This window comes from Aquarana catesbeiana, linkage group LG04 (assembly GCF_042186555.1).
Source record: "Aquarana catesbeiana isolate 2022-GZ linkage group LG04, ASM4218655v1, whole genome shotgun sequence".
Classification (NCBI taxonomy): domain Eukaryota; kingdom Metazoa; phylum Chordata; class Amphibia; order Anura; family Ranidae; genus Aquarana; species Aquarana catesbeiana.
The window spans coordinates 192723125-192737427 of record NC_133327.1 but is presented as its reverse complement, the minus strand read 5'-3'; the positions used below and the strand labels follow the sequence as shown (position 1 = coordinate 192737427).

General features: G+C 46.7%; 1 long non-coding RNA gene across 1 annotated transcript; it reads right to left on the bottom strand.

Moving 5' to 3' along the window:
• Window positions 1–5888: 5888 nt before the first annotated feature.
• On the bottom strand, window positions 5889–12383 carry LOC141139684 (uncharacterized). The gene is made up of 3 exons (XR_012243787.1): window positions 12113–12383; window positions 11738–11833; window positions 5889–5952 (listed from the first exon to the last, which is right to left on the bottom strand). It is a non-coding gene; the product is annotated as an uncharacterized lncRNA (long non-coding RNA).
• Window positions 12384–14303: the final 1920 nt, after the last annotated feature.

The following is a 14303-nucleotide window of genomic DNA, read 5'->3' as shown; positions in this document are numbered from 1 at the left end:
ACTTTGAATGACAATTGCGCGGTCATGCTACACTGTAACCATGTGAAATTTTTATCTTTTTCTTCACACAAATAGAGCTATCTTTTGGTGGTATTATATCACTGCTGGGTTTTTTACAAAGCAAAAAAAAAAGTCCAAAAAATTTGAAAAAAACCCAAAATTATTCTTAGTTTCTGTCAGTAAATTTTGTAAATAAGTAATTTTTCTTCTTCACTGATGTGCGCTGATGAGGTGGCACTGATCAGGAGGCACTAATATGCCGCACTTATAGGTGGCACGGATATGTGGCACCAATGGGCAGCACTGATAACCAGCACTGACTGGCATCACTAATGGGCACTGATTGCTGTCACTTTATTGTAATCAGGGCACTGATGATCAGTGCCCTGATTAAACGTATCGATGTCCCCTGTGAGGAGATGCCGCTGATCAGCTCTCCTCACCACGCACTCTGTCAGTGTGAGGCAATGAGAGACGATTACCGGCATTTCCGCGTTTACATGTGACCGGCTGTGATTGGAAACAGCCGACCACATGGTTAAAGAGCCGTAGCTCTTTCTAGAGATTGGGGTCACGACATGTCCTAGCAACACAGTGTGGCCACGATCACCATACTGCAGGCCCCCGCAGGCGCGGCCGTTCTGGATGGACGTCATATAACAAAGCACCTGAACGAGAGCCGCACCGTCCCTCCCTCATTTGACTGTGGGCGGGCAGAAAGCGGTTAAATTAGTTTTACTTCCTTAAACTCTACATTCCTTATTTTGTTCTCTGATATCTCTTGCATCCCATGTTCTGTAATCCTGTACTTAATTTGTCTGTCACCCTTGATCCATCCTGCTCACATAGATAGCTGTTCCTCTAGCTGTTTAATCTGCATGATTCTTAGACCCTGTAGATTTGGTAATCCTGTTACCCATTGTGGATCCCTGTCCACTCTAACCATTTATCTACAGGCTCAGTATAGGCCGAACCGCACCTTTGGTTCATATATTTTATAGCGCTCCTCTTGCGCTGGGCATTTTTGAGGGCCTCTTACTCTTTACTTACTCCTTACTTAATTCCGATGGACAGCAGAAAGTGACGACATAACATATAACCACCAATCAATACAGTTCGATTAAGGGAAGTAATAGGTACTCTTTGTCCCGAAAATGCCTTACTGATCAAGGAAGTCTGATAACTCAAATGTAAGCAAAGAGCTTACCTCAGCCGGCAGATTATCAGAAATTCCCGGATCGTCTCAAGCTCCTTGTTTTGGATTCTCAGGGTCACTTCTAAATTCCCTCCTAGGCAAAGCTCACCAACTGTTCTGGAAATTTAATAGATAGGCAACTCCTATCCTTATATTGATTAGTGGTTCCAAATTAATAATACCTACTGTGGTAGGGAACAGACAAAAGATACAGCATATTTCCATAATAACGGTTCTGTTTATTTTGATGCGATTGACTCGGTTAAATTGATGATAGGCAGCTCCTATTCTCATATTGATTAGTGGTTCCAAATTAATAATAACTACTGCAGTAGGGAACAGACACAAAAGATACGCTCAGCATCTTTCCAAATAACTATTCTGCTTTATTATGACGCAATTAAAGGTTTTTATACACATGATTACGTAGGTATCACATTAATATTACAGTTGTATGTTTATGGTAACAAGGGGCGTTACATAGGCAGTCTAATTCTAATCAGGACTCGAAAGAATGCAAACATGTACTGAAAACATTATTTGTGCTGTGTGCACAGTGAGGGCAGTGTGCAATACATACAAAATAGAATACAATTATATACAGAACGTACAAATTTCCATTACACGATTAAACAGGTTTTTTTGTATTAGTACTTTGTACTATTGTACTTGATAACAAGGGGCATAATAACATAGGCAGGCTAATTCTAATCAGGACACGAAAGAATGCAAACATGTACTGAAAACAGTAGTGCCATGTGCACAATGAGTGCCGTGTGCAATGCATACAAAATAGAATACAATAATATACAGAATTTACAAATTTCCTTTACAATGGTGAAGTGGGTTTGCTGTGAAACTATAACGTTCTACATATACATTTGTATTAGAAATTGCCCAAAATTATATCAGACGCATCTATAAGAAATCTCCAATATGCAAAGGCAGGATCCTGCTGGATGCTTGGCACAATACTTTAGAAAGGAAGATCGGCAGGATCAGGTGAAAGAGGTGAACGATATGAAAAGTCAGTTCACCCAGAATCTTTTTTATCCATGTTTGGCAGATAAGTAAGAAGGCTGGCCGTGGGCTAGCCTGCATTTGTGGGAGGAGTCTGATGGGTACATATACCTCCGCCTCCTCTGCCTGATTCATGTTGGCTTGTGTTCAGGGTTTCGGTGGTTATGGCCAACGAGCGTCATTTCGGGTGCGCCAGCTGATGGCACATCCGCATTCACAACTGGCAGGGGAATTGTCGGTCGGGCAGCATCACTTCTCCCAGCACTTATCACAGTGCTCCAGGTTTTGGTTGGGGGGGGGTCTATGGGCGGGGGGGGCCTTGTTTGACATGGACATGTATGCTGTTATCGGCGTCACCATGCGGGGGGGGGGATGTCATGCTGCAGGGGGGAGTCCTGTGAGTGAGGGGGAGTCTTCTGCTGGGCTGATCAGTCCTCAGTGCTGGTGGAAGGACAGCTGCTGTCAGGCTAGTGAGTGGGGGTGGCTGCGGGTCCCAGCAGGGTAATCATTCGCAGCAGGGGGGCAAAAATTAGGGGAGGGGGGATGGGGTTGGCAAAAAAAACTCCCTAAAAAAAAAATCACAGGTTGAGAGAATTATAATTAGTGAGGAAATTAGAAGAAACAAACCCACACCTCTCTACACAGGCAGAGAAACATCAAACAGATGGTGCTAGACATCTGCTGTGTGCTTGCTGAAAGGATGTCCATTTGCCAGGAAGGGTGAGATTTGGGCTTCACCTATTCATAGCAAGTCAGACTAAAATAGGAGAGATTGAATAGGATCTAAGATTTTGTCTTTGGGAATGTGTTCAATAGACACTAACTTGATTTCTCCAAGTTGGGTTCCCTTAAAAATGTCTTGTGTTAGCAAATTTGATGATGCTGCAAAAATAACTAATGTCTATAAGCTGAACATTTGATTCTTCGATGTAGGAAGTTAAGCCAGGTGACATTACATCTGCAACACCCTAGGAAGAAGGCAGGCAAATCTAGTCAAGTATGGTGAGTGGACGGATTACTTGAAATAAGGTAACTAAACATACATTTAAAAAGGCATTCTTTCCCCAAACCTTGGCAGCCACTAAGAATTGGAGATTTAATAAAACTGGGGAGTGCAAAATCTGGTGCAGCTCTGCCTAGAAACCATTCAGCTTTCGTTTTTTTTGGTCAAAGTTTAATTGAACAAGCTGAAGTTAGAAGCTGATTGGCTACCATGCACAGCTGCACCAAATTCTTAATGCTCCAATATTAGTAAATCTCCCCCAGAATTCTGTGCATAAGACACTGCCTAATTTAAGAAATAGTATATTTTTTTTCAACATGTTTTTTGGACATGAAAAAAAAAATGACTGTATGTAAATTAGGTAATAAAGATAAGGAGAAAATGACTCCTTGCTCAACTCAAAATATGTTCAACTCTGCGAAAAACCTAGGAGCAGGCAAAACTGGTTAATTACACGTGCACTTGAGAATATCACATTTCTACAATGTCACAAATGTTTCAGTTCATAAACTTCAGCATCTGGCCAAAATGTCACAGAACCGCCAAAATAATAGGTATTGTTGGAGTAAGGGGGGTGATGACCAATTTGTATTGTAGCTGGTGTAGTGCATGTAACAAACAGCCACTATCTGGCCCTGTTTTACTAAATACTAAATGAGACATCCCTCATCAGTTACCCAAATCCATTTTTCAAAGGAAATACCTGAAGGGGGAGATTTACGAACACTGGAGAGTGCAAAATCTGGTGCAGCTGTACATAGAAACAAATCATCTTCCAGGTTTTATTGTCTGAGCTTAAATGAAAAAGCTGAAGTTAGAAGCCAATTGTCACCAGATTTTGCACTCGCCAGTTTTAGTAAATAACCCCCTATACTATACTTTTTACCTAAACCAATAACACTGGCAGGGAATGTGCTTTCCTCCATGTTCCCAAGTGCCAATAATCTACACATCTAATGTGTAATGCCACGTACACACAGTCGGAATTTCCGTAAGAAAAAGTCAGATGGGAGCTTTTCATAGTATATTCCGACCGTGTGTATGCCCTATCAGACTTTTTCCGTTGAAAATTCAGACGGACTTAGATAGAGAACATGTTCTATATTTTTCTGACGGAACAAATTACTATAGGAAAAAAAGCTTGTCTGTATGCTGTTCTGACAAGATTAGCAGAAGGAGCCCAAAGGGTGGTGCACTGGCTATTGAACTTCCTTATTCTAGTGTCGTTGTACGTGTTGTACGTCACCGCGTTCTTGATCAGAATTTGGTGTGACTGTGTGTATGCAAGACAGCTTGAGCGGAATTCCGTTGGAAAAACCTTCAGAGTTTATTCCGACAGCAAAACCGGTTGTGTGTACAGGGCATAAGATGTTTTTTTGATTAATGTTTGGGGGGGGTTACTTCTTAGCGGACCTGCTTTGCAGACTGGCCCCAATTAAAATTACTGCTCTCTGTGCCAAAAAGACAGTAAGCAAAAGCACTCAAAACAGTCATACATCTCTTCCATGCTGAGCAACTTAGCCTTTTGTTTTAAAGCAGGCTGGATTTTGCAAAATGTGGCTCACTTTGGACAAGGTCTAAACCAGGGGTGGCAAACGAGTGGCCCAGGGGCCACATGTGGCCCACGGACCCTAATAATGTGTGCCACAACTTCCTACTCTGGGATGGTGGGTCGGCAAGGCCAGCTCTTGGGTTGCCACCCCTCTATCCCACAGCATCAGCGTTGTGAATAAAGCCGGCGGTAGAGGAAGCAAGTGCCTGAGAAGCAGAGCCCCATAAGCCGTTGCTTACTGTATAGCGCCAGCTCCTGTCACAGGTGGAGTGATACCAAATGCACTCTGCCTAGGCCAACAACAGCTGGCAATACTGGAATGGAAGAGTTAAGCTAAGTTTAGGACTAAAATCACAGTGTATATCTGTATGGGTATATCTGTTCTGCAGTGGTTACTGGACTGCTTTTAAACTGATCCACTAAAAATAAAACAGAAGGGAATCCCTCATCTTCTATCTGGGTGGAACGGATCGGAGGGCCCATAGAGTAAAGCGGGCTGTATCCATGTCGCCCACTCTTTTCGCTCATTGTGGCCCACGCCAGGTTAACAAGTTGCTTAAGTGTCCCTCGCTCTTCAAAAGGTTGGCCACCCCTGTTCTAAACTCAGCTAACAAACTCTGCTTGTTCTATCTAGCCTGGGTGTTAACATTTTGAAGCTAAGACCCCTTTCACACTGTGGCCACAGCGCATTGTTGAAAAAGTGCTGCTCGTTTTCATGGCGCTTTCCCGCTGTCTAAGCGTCTCTTTGGCACCGCTTTGTGCCCGATAGTGAGGCGCTTTTAACACAGAAAATGTTGTTTAAAATGCCCATATCGCTTTGCTTTCAAAGCGCTTTTAAGGACCAAGATTCCAATGGGCAGGCGCGGGTTGGGAGCACAGTATACAGCGCTTCCAACTCACCCCATAGATGCTGCTTGCAGGACATTTTTGCCCCTCCCACAAGCGAACCACCCCAGTGTGAAAAGGCACACTGGAATGAATGGGAGGCGGTTTTCATGCACTTAGCAGAGGCTATTTCCAACGCTAAAGCACTTGAAAAATGCCCCAGCGTGAAAGGGGTCTAAGGCAGCTAGCTACATCAACCCCCCCCCCCCAAAAAAAAAGATAAAAATCACTTACACTTTGCCACACCAATGTCCTGCGCTCTCTCTTGAGCCTCCCCCTCATCTTCCGAACTTGAATCTAAACAAAAACAAAAAGAAAGAACAAACAATTAAGCATGACAGAGCACATTTCTAACCTTTCAGAAAAAAAAAAACAATGCCACATTTGTCTGCTGTTACCTATATTATTGAACATATCGGACAAGATCATCCTCTTCTCTTGTCCACCACTGACACTACTGGCTCCTTGTCCACACTTGTTCACACCTCACTTCTCTCCTGCAGGCAGGTCAGACTGCCCTCTGCGACCTACTGCGGGTGTCATTACAATGTTAATGACACCCCCAGAACGGTTCACAGATTGCAGTGTGAACTGTGTATTCGTACCTAAATCTAATTGCATGAGTGAGAACACCCATGCGATCTTCTTCCAGTGCATTTAAAAAATAGTCCCGGCATCTTTTTCTCTGCAACGCCAATGCAAGTTCAGCCATACAACTGTATGGCTGAACTTCAGTTGCTCAGACATTGCATGAGATTGACACCTGCGGTGCTGGTGCCAATCACATGCAACGTCTGAGGTTGCACTAGTCCGAACCTCAGCTAAAGCACTGAAAGCCTGAATGACCAAATTCCTTAAGCCTGACCACCAACTTGAACATCTAATAGGGTTGCCACCTTTTCTTCAAGCCAAACCCGAACACATTAGCAGCGCACAGCAATTTTTTTTTCAGTAGTACATTAAATTCATTACCTCTGTACAATACAAGGCAATTTTTATGTATTTATATAGTATACACTATACATATATTTCTTGATTAAATAACATTTATAATCATATGGAGTTAATCACAAGAGTCCCCCTTTACATTAGAGTCAAAGTAAAAGTCTTGGCTTACAATTGCAGTGAGCAACCCTGCTGGGTAGCCACAGTCTGGGCCAGGCGTGGACTGATAACTCATGGGGCCTCCGGGCAATTGAAGATCATGGGTCCCCCAGGTTTAAAGATGGCTGTCTCATGGGAGCCAACATTAATGTGACAGGCCGAAGCTTAGAGGCACCAAGCTCTGCAATATGCAGAGTGGCAGAAAGAGTGTGGTGGGTATGATGGGGGCAGTAAGTACAAGAGCGGAGTGTGGAGGGTATGATGGGGGTAGTATGTATAGGAGAGGAGTGCAGAGGGGAAGGTGGGGGTAGAATGTATAGGGGATGCGGAGGGGATGGTGGGGGTAGTATGTATAGGAGAGGAACGAGGAGGGTATGATGGGGGTAGTATGTATAGGAGAGGAGTGTGGAGGGGATGGTGGGGGTAGAATGTATAGGAGTGGAGTGCGGAGGGGATGGTGGGGGTAGTATGTATAGGAGAGGAGTGCGGAGGGGATGGTGGGGGTAGTATGTATAGGAGAGGAGTGTGGAGGGGATGGTAGGGGTAGTATGTATAGGAGAGGAGTGCGGAGGGGATGGTGGGGGTAGTATGTATAGGAGAGGAATGAGGAGGGGATGATGGGGGTAGTATGTATAGGAGAGGAGTGCGGAGGGGATTATGGGGGTAGTATGTATAGGAGAGGAGTGTGGAGTGGATGGTGGGGGTAGTATGTATTTAAGAGGAGTGTGGAGCTAGTATGTACAGGAGAGGAGTGCGGAGGGGATGATGGGGGTAGTATGTATAGGAGAGGAGTGCGGAGGGGATGGTGGGGGTGGTATATATAGGAGAGGAGTGCGGAGGGGATGATGCCAGCTGGATGTATGAAGTGGTCTGGGGGTGATGCACCTGGGGGGAGTTGGGGGCTGAGAAATAGTGATGTATATAAAAACAAAAGCTATTGTACTCATCCACTAATATTTACAACAGTACAACAATGTAAACTGCCAACTCCTAGCACTCTGTATGTACAGATAATGTGAAGGTAATTGTCACGGAACGCCCCACACTCCGCTTGAGTGCTTCCGTCATATATCGCTTCCTAAGTTCTGGAACACGAGTCCAATGGATCTGGCTATAGGAACCCCAAGAACTAGACAACACCAGTCTTGGAGTACATCAGAACTGTCTTTATTTTTGAGATCTCACAGACCTTTATACAGCAGGGATGACTCAAAGCTAACTTAATTAACATGACCTAATTTACTACAAAATGTACCCAGACCAGATGACAGTCTTGTGGGCACCGAGCTTCACACATTAATACAATTAACAATACAAACAACAATCTCCCCCCTCCTCAGCCTAGACCATTCGTCTATTAGCCAGGGCTGGTGGCTAATGTGATCAGCTCTCTCAATTAACATAAACACATGTTGATAACACCAGCATCTCCTCACAGGATGTGTCCCAGCAGAATGAATCAGTCTTATCAGCAGGGGCTGCTGGAGGAATCCCCCCTCCCTCTTCAGGGACACAAATATACAGTAAGGAGTCCCCATACAATATATACATGACTGAGTCCGATTAATACAGTTCAGACTGGATTTCTCATTCACCTCAAATGCTAGGGCCCATAATCGGTGGGCAACAGGCTTGCACACAGTCCTCTCCAACAGCCTCCGCTCTGGCCATGCCCGTGACATTTCTCCCCTTTCGGCAGGAGACTAACACAGGAGGAGACCCCAGACGGGTTGACTCTGAAGTTAGTCCACAGCTCCAGTCCTCTACTGCCTGTACCCACACAGTACCCCAAACAAATCATCCCAAACAGTGCATTACTCACCCAGCCATCCTCTGCCTCTCTCAGAGAACATATCTGCCGCTGGGGAGAGGCCCGGACTGGCCCTTCTCCCTGGAATCCTTTCTGCCGCTGGAGAGAAGACAGGGGGACTGGGCTCACTCCATCCTGCTGTTGGGGATCTGGGCCGACTGCCCAGCATCCCTGGGGTATACAGGTGGGGACTGAAGCCCCATCAACCGACACCAGATCAAGCTGCAGTTGTGAGGTGATGACTGCATTCTCTCCTTGGATCCTGATCTGCAGCTCGCGATAGACTGCCACCTCCTCACCTTGGACCTTCACAATTGCTGCAGGTGTGGGGCAGAGGTCTTGGACCCTCTGTCCGGTTGCCAGCACTTCTGCTGGGGGTTTGCCAGGTGGTTCCTCCTCTACAGAAACGTCTATTAAATCCCCAGTCTCTGGAATTGGTAAAAGTGTGGGACAGAGGTCTTGGACCCTCTGTTCAGTTACCAGATCTTCAGCTGGAGAAGTTTGTTTTAACTCCATAGATGCTGCTGGCAGAAAATCACATGTCCCTGTCAGTGTTGTGGGAGAAAGGCTGACTACCTCTTCTCTCAGGAAGGCTGAAGCCACTGTTGGTGCTGGGCAGAACACAGTGAATTTTGGCCCTGATAGCAGCTCTTCTGCTGGAGGCTCATCAGGTTGTTCTTCCTCAGCAGAAAAGTCTATTAAATCCTCTACCTCTATAACTGGTGTCTGTGGATAGAGGTTCACCATCTCCTGTCCATGGAACTCAGAAGATGCCATCAGTGCTGGGCAGAGGTTAGCAGAGCTCTGCCCTGTTGTCAGCACTTCAGTTTTGGGGATGGCAATCTCCAGATTTTCCACTGCAGATTCTCTGGCATGCTGCTGGACAGGCACATTCCTCCATCCAAGATCATCCCATGCAGAAACAGGATCATCAAGGTCAGTCAGCACTTGCTGCATCCGCCATAAGACCTCCGCCTCCATAGCTGTGGGGGCAGGTTGGCAAAGCACACTATCGCTCTGCCACATTGCCGACTCTTCAGCCAGGATTTCAGGGTTGTCAGCTGGTATTTCCTGATAGTCCCAGGCAATGGGAGCCCAGCCCTGGCACTGAGCAATGTCTAGCAGCCGTCTGTAGGCGATCTCTAGCTCCCATTCCTGAACGGCCAGAAACTCCAAATCTTCCTGTGCCCAGTGCACTTCCGAAATGTTCAGTAGCCCTTCTCTGAAATCCATGATTTCGTCCACCCGCCGCTCCAAATCACTCCCAAAGTTAGGGTCCCCTGTCAGCTTCACAAACAACAGTCCCAAGCCGCCGTAGCTTAAGCCTTCCGTTGGGCTGTCATCCGCTATCCAGGGACATGCTTGGGATACATGCCACCGGAGGGCTCTGTAGCTCTCATCCAGCTTCATCTCTGCCCAGACCAGCCTGCTTAATTCAGCTGTCTGCTTCTTGTGTGGTTTTTCTCCCAAAAACCGCACCCGCAGTCCGTACTGCGACCAGTACCTTTCCTCGATGGAGGGGAGAACTTTTCCCTGGTGTCGCTGCTCACGGGCTAGCGCTTCCTTCCAGAGTTTGCAGCGAATAGAATCACACCATCCCAGCAGGACCTGCTCCGATACTGGTCCTCTGTGCTGTATCTGCATCTCTCGCAACCTCCTTCTGAATTCCTCATCCATGGCGGCTGGTATCTGTACCTCTCCTCTTCTGCTATCTGGACCTTGGATCCAGATGGAAGTTTGGATGTCCCAGACTTCAGGAAGCTATCCCACTGCTGCCACCAATGTCACGGAACGCCCCACACTCCGCTTGAGTGCTTCCGTCATATACCGCTTCCTAAGTTCTGGAACACGAGTCCAATGGATCTGGCTATAGGAACCCCAAGAACTAGACAACACCAGTCTTGGAGTACATCAGAACTGTCTTTATTTTTGAGATCTCACAGACCTTTATACAGCAGGGATGACTCAAAGCTAACTTAATTAACATGACCTAATTTACTACAAAATGTACCCAGACCAGATGACAGTCTTGTGGGCACCGAGCTTCACACATTAATACAATTAACAATACAAACAACAATCTCCCCCCTCCTCAGCCTAGACCATTCGTCTATTAGCCAGGGCTGGTGGCTAATGTGATCAGCTCTCTCAATTAACATAAACACATGTTGATAACACCAGCATCTCCTCACAGGATGTGTCCCAGCAGAATGAATCAGTCTTATCAGCAGGGGCTGCTGGAGGAATCCCCCCTCCCTCTTCAGGGACACAAATATACAGTAAGGAGTCCCCATACAATATATACATGACTGAGTCCGATTAATACAGTTCAAACTGGATTTCTCATTCACCTCAAATGCTAGGGCCCATAATCGGTGGGCAACAGGCTTGCACACAGTCCTCTCCAACAGCCTCCGCTCTGGCCATGCCCGTGACAGTAATGTATGACCATTCATATATCCCTGTGTTATCCAGGCTCTGTACAATCAGAAGTTTACACTCTCCACATAAACACAGGGTTAATGAATGGTCATAAATAACTGCACATTATCTGGACTGAGGATGGGGGATGTTTGTATAGACAGAGGTATGATGCTTGAAAGATATGTTCAGACACACTTCAGACTGATCCTTCTGTCACCTTAACCCTTCACAGCAACTCCTGCAAAACAAATCCTGTCAGCTTTCCACCCTAGGAGACTCAGACAAAAACTCTCAGCTCACCTCTTTCCTGCATGTAGTGTGAGCAGCGCCAGCCCGACATTATCTACTCCTCCCGACATGATCTCCTCCTCAGCTCCACCTCCCGGGTTCTCTAAGCTCACCACACTAGTGATCGGAGGGGGGGGGGTTAAGTCACTGATAAGAGAGACCCTGCAGGAGCCTGGAGGGGGGAGACAGGAATGAGCTTTATATTCTAACAAACACACCAGCACAGTGTATTAATGGAGAAGCAGTGACACTGCTGCTGTCTCCACAGTGACAAAGATGCTAATGGAGCTCCCCCTGCCTGAATGGGCTGTCCGGGTTTCAGAGAGTCTGAAAACCGGGCAGATGATTCAGAACCCGGACTGTCCGGGTGAATCCACCCAGGTGGCAACCCTAACATCTACACCTAAATAACCTACACACATACTGTTCTCCAACAATGTGTAAAAAGATACTTACATAGAAATAAACATGGCCTAATTTGCAGGCCCTCAGCCTCATTATCCTCCTTCTCCTCCTCCTCCTGTAGTGGCTGGCTCATTGCAGGAGTTTCATCTACATAAATAAAGAGCAACACACAAACACATTTCAGACAACTAACAACATATTTTAGCCACTAAAACAACAAGCCACAAAGGGGTTTATTTACTAAAGCTGGAGAGTGCAAAATCAGGCTCACTTCTGCATAGAAACCAATCAGCTTCCAGGTTTTATTGCTAAAGCTTAATTGAAAAGGCTGAGGTGAGAAGCTGATCGGTATATATGCAGAAGTGAGCCTGATTTTGCACTCTGCAGCTTTAGTAAATAAACATGAAATTTAACATTCCAACTTACAACTTTCGTGTGGGGAGGCCAACTTTGGCTGCAGGTATGCCCCCTCCATCCCTCCACTAGAACCATCATCTATATAAACAAACCCAAAATACATTTTAAAACAGTTGCAAATTTCTACTTTACTCTCCACTCAAAAATATACATGTTTGACTTACCAGGTCTGTGAAATGCTTGAGCCTCCAAAAACACCCCAGCTACACTTTTTGGGACACTGGCTGACGCTTCTGGCCCCTGTGGGCATTTCTACATGCTTGTTCACAAGATCAAAAAAAAAAAAGTTAACCAGACCCTGGACTTGCAGCTAGGGACAGGGGCATACCGAGGGGGGGGGGGGGCGTTCCGCCCCAGGTGCCACACATTGGGGGGGTGTCAGTGGCCGGGCGGCATTGCTATGTTCACTCTGCACCCAGGTCGGATGACACTGTCTGACAGAATCCTCAGGGCATCCCTGGCTCTGGCTGCTCTGTTTAGTAGTTTTTTGTCAGCTGGAACACCCCCAGCCCTGCGGCCGAAATACTACGGTCTGGTTTATGTTTTCCCCTGCTAGCTCCACCTACCACTGCTGAGCAGCCGAGCTGAGTGTGTCATCATTCAGCGCGGGGGTGGCTGCTGTTACATACTGTGTCCACACCATCTTCCGGAGTCTGGACCACCCCAGCTGAAGCTGAGAGCCCGAGGTGAGCTGGTGATAGGGGGTGTGTGGGCTGTGAGAAGAGGCTGGAGGAGTGGGTCTGCCCTGCCATCCTTACTGTGCTGGTCTATCAGGTTTAGTGTAGCTGACCTGATGGGGGGGGGGTTGCAGAATGCAGGCATGTGCTATGTACAGGTTGCAGAATGCAGGCGTGTGCTATGTACAGGTTGCAGAATGCAGGCATGTGCTATGTACAGGTTGCAGAATGCAGGCATGTGCTATGTACAGGTTGCAGAATGCAGGCGTGTGCTATGTACAGGTTGCAGAATGCAGGCGTGTGCTATGTACAGGTTGCAGAATGCAGGCGTGTGCTATGTACAGGTTGCGGAATACAGGCGTGTGCTATGTACAGGTTGCAGATTACAGGCGTGTGCTATGTACAGGTTGCAGAATGCAGGCATGTGCTATGTACAGGTTGCAGAATACAGGCGTTTGCTATGTACAGGTTGCAGAATACAAGCGTGTGCTATGTACAGGTTGCAGAATGCAGACGTGTGCTATGTACAGGTTGCAGAATGCAGGCGTGTGCTATGTACAGGTTGCAGAATGCAGGCGTGTGCTATGTACAGGTTGCAGAATGCAGGTGTGTGCTGTATACAGGTTGCAGAATCCAGACGTGTGCTATGTACAGGTTGCAGAATGCAGGCATGTGCTATGTACAGGTTGCAGAATACAGGCATGTGCTATGTACAGGTTGCAGAATACAGGCGTGTGCTATGTACAGGTTGCAGAATGCAGGCATGTGCTATGTACAGGTTGCAGAATACAGGCGTGTGCTATGTACAGGTCGCAGAATGCAGGCGTGTGCTATGTACAGGTTGCAGAATCCAGACGTGTGCTATGTACAGGTTGCAGAATCCAGGCGTGTGCTGTTTACAGGTTGCAGAATGCAGGTGTGTGCTGTATATTGCTGTGTGACCACCACCCACCTATAGTAGCTGAGCTGTGAGTTTACCTGGTAAGGGGGAGTGGTGTTGCTGTTTTCACCAACCAGGTATAGAGTAGATGAGCTGGTCTGATAAAGGGGGGTTGTCTGAAGACCAGGCGACATACATTGACTTACACCCACATCTTGCAGCCATCAGATCCGTCCAGCAAGCAGCAGGTCACAGCAGCATCTTGCCATCTTCCCTGCGGCCATCAGATCCCATCCGCGATTCAGCAAGCAACACACCTTGTCAGCAGGTCAGTTCCCAAATCCAAATCAAATCATCAATGCCAATGATGCCATTGTCTGCTGTCCCCAGGGACAGATCCGATCCAGAGATCGCCATACAGTGGGATCTCTGGATCAGATCTGTCCCTGAGGACAGTAGATAATGCAATGTATGGGCCATACTTTGTATTGTCAGCTGTCTCTCCATCTCACTCTGATGTCTCGCTCATAGCAGCTCCAGTCCAGCTCTCCACTTTTCTGACCGTGGCACGATCTGTCAAAAAATGTGGCATCTGCTCACACCTAAGTGACTGACACCTCTGTCCTATCCTGTCTATTGTCAC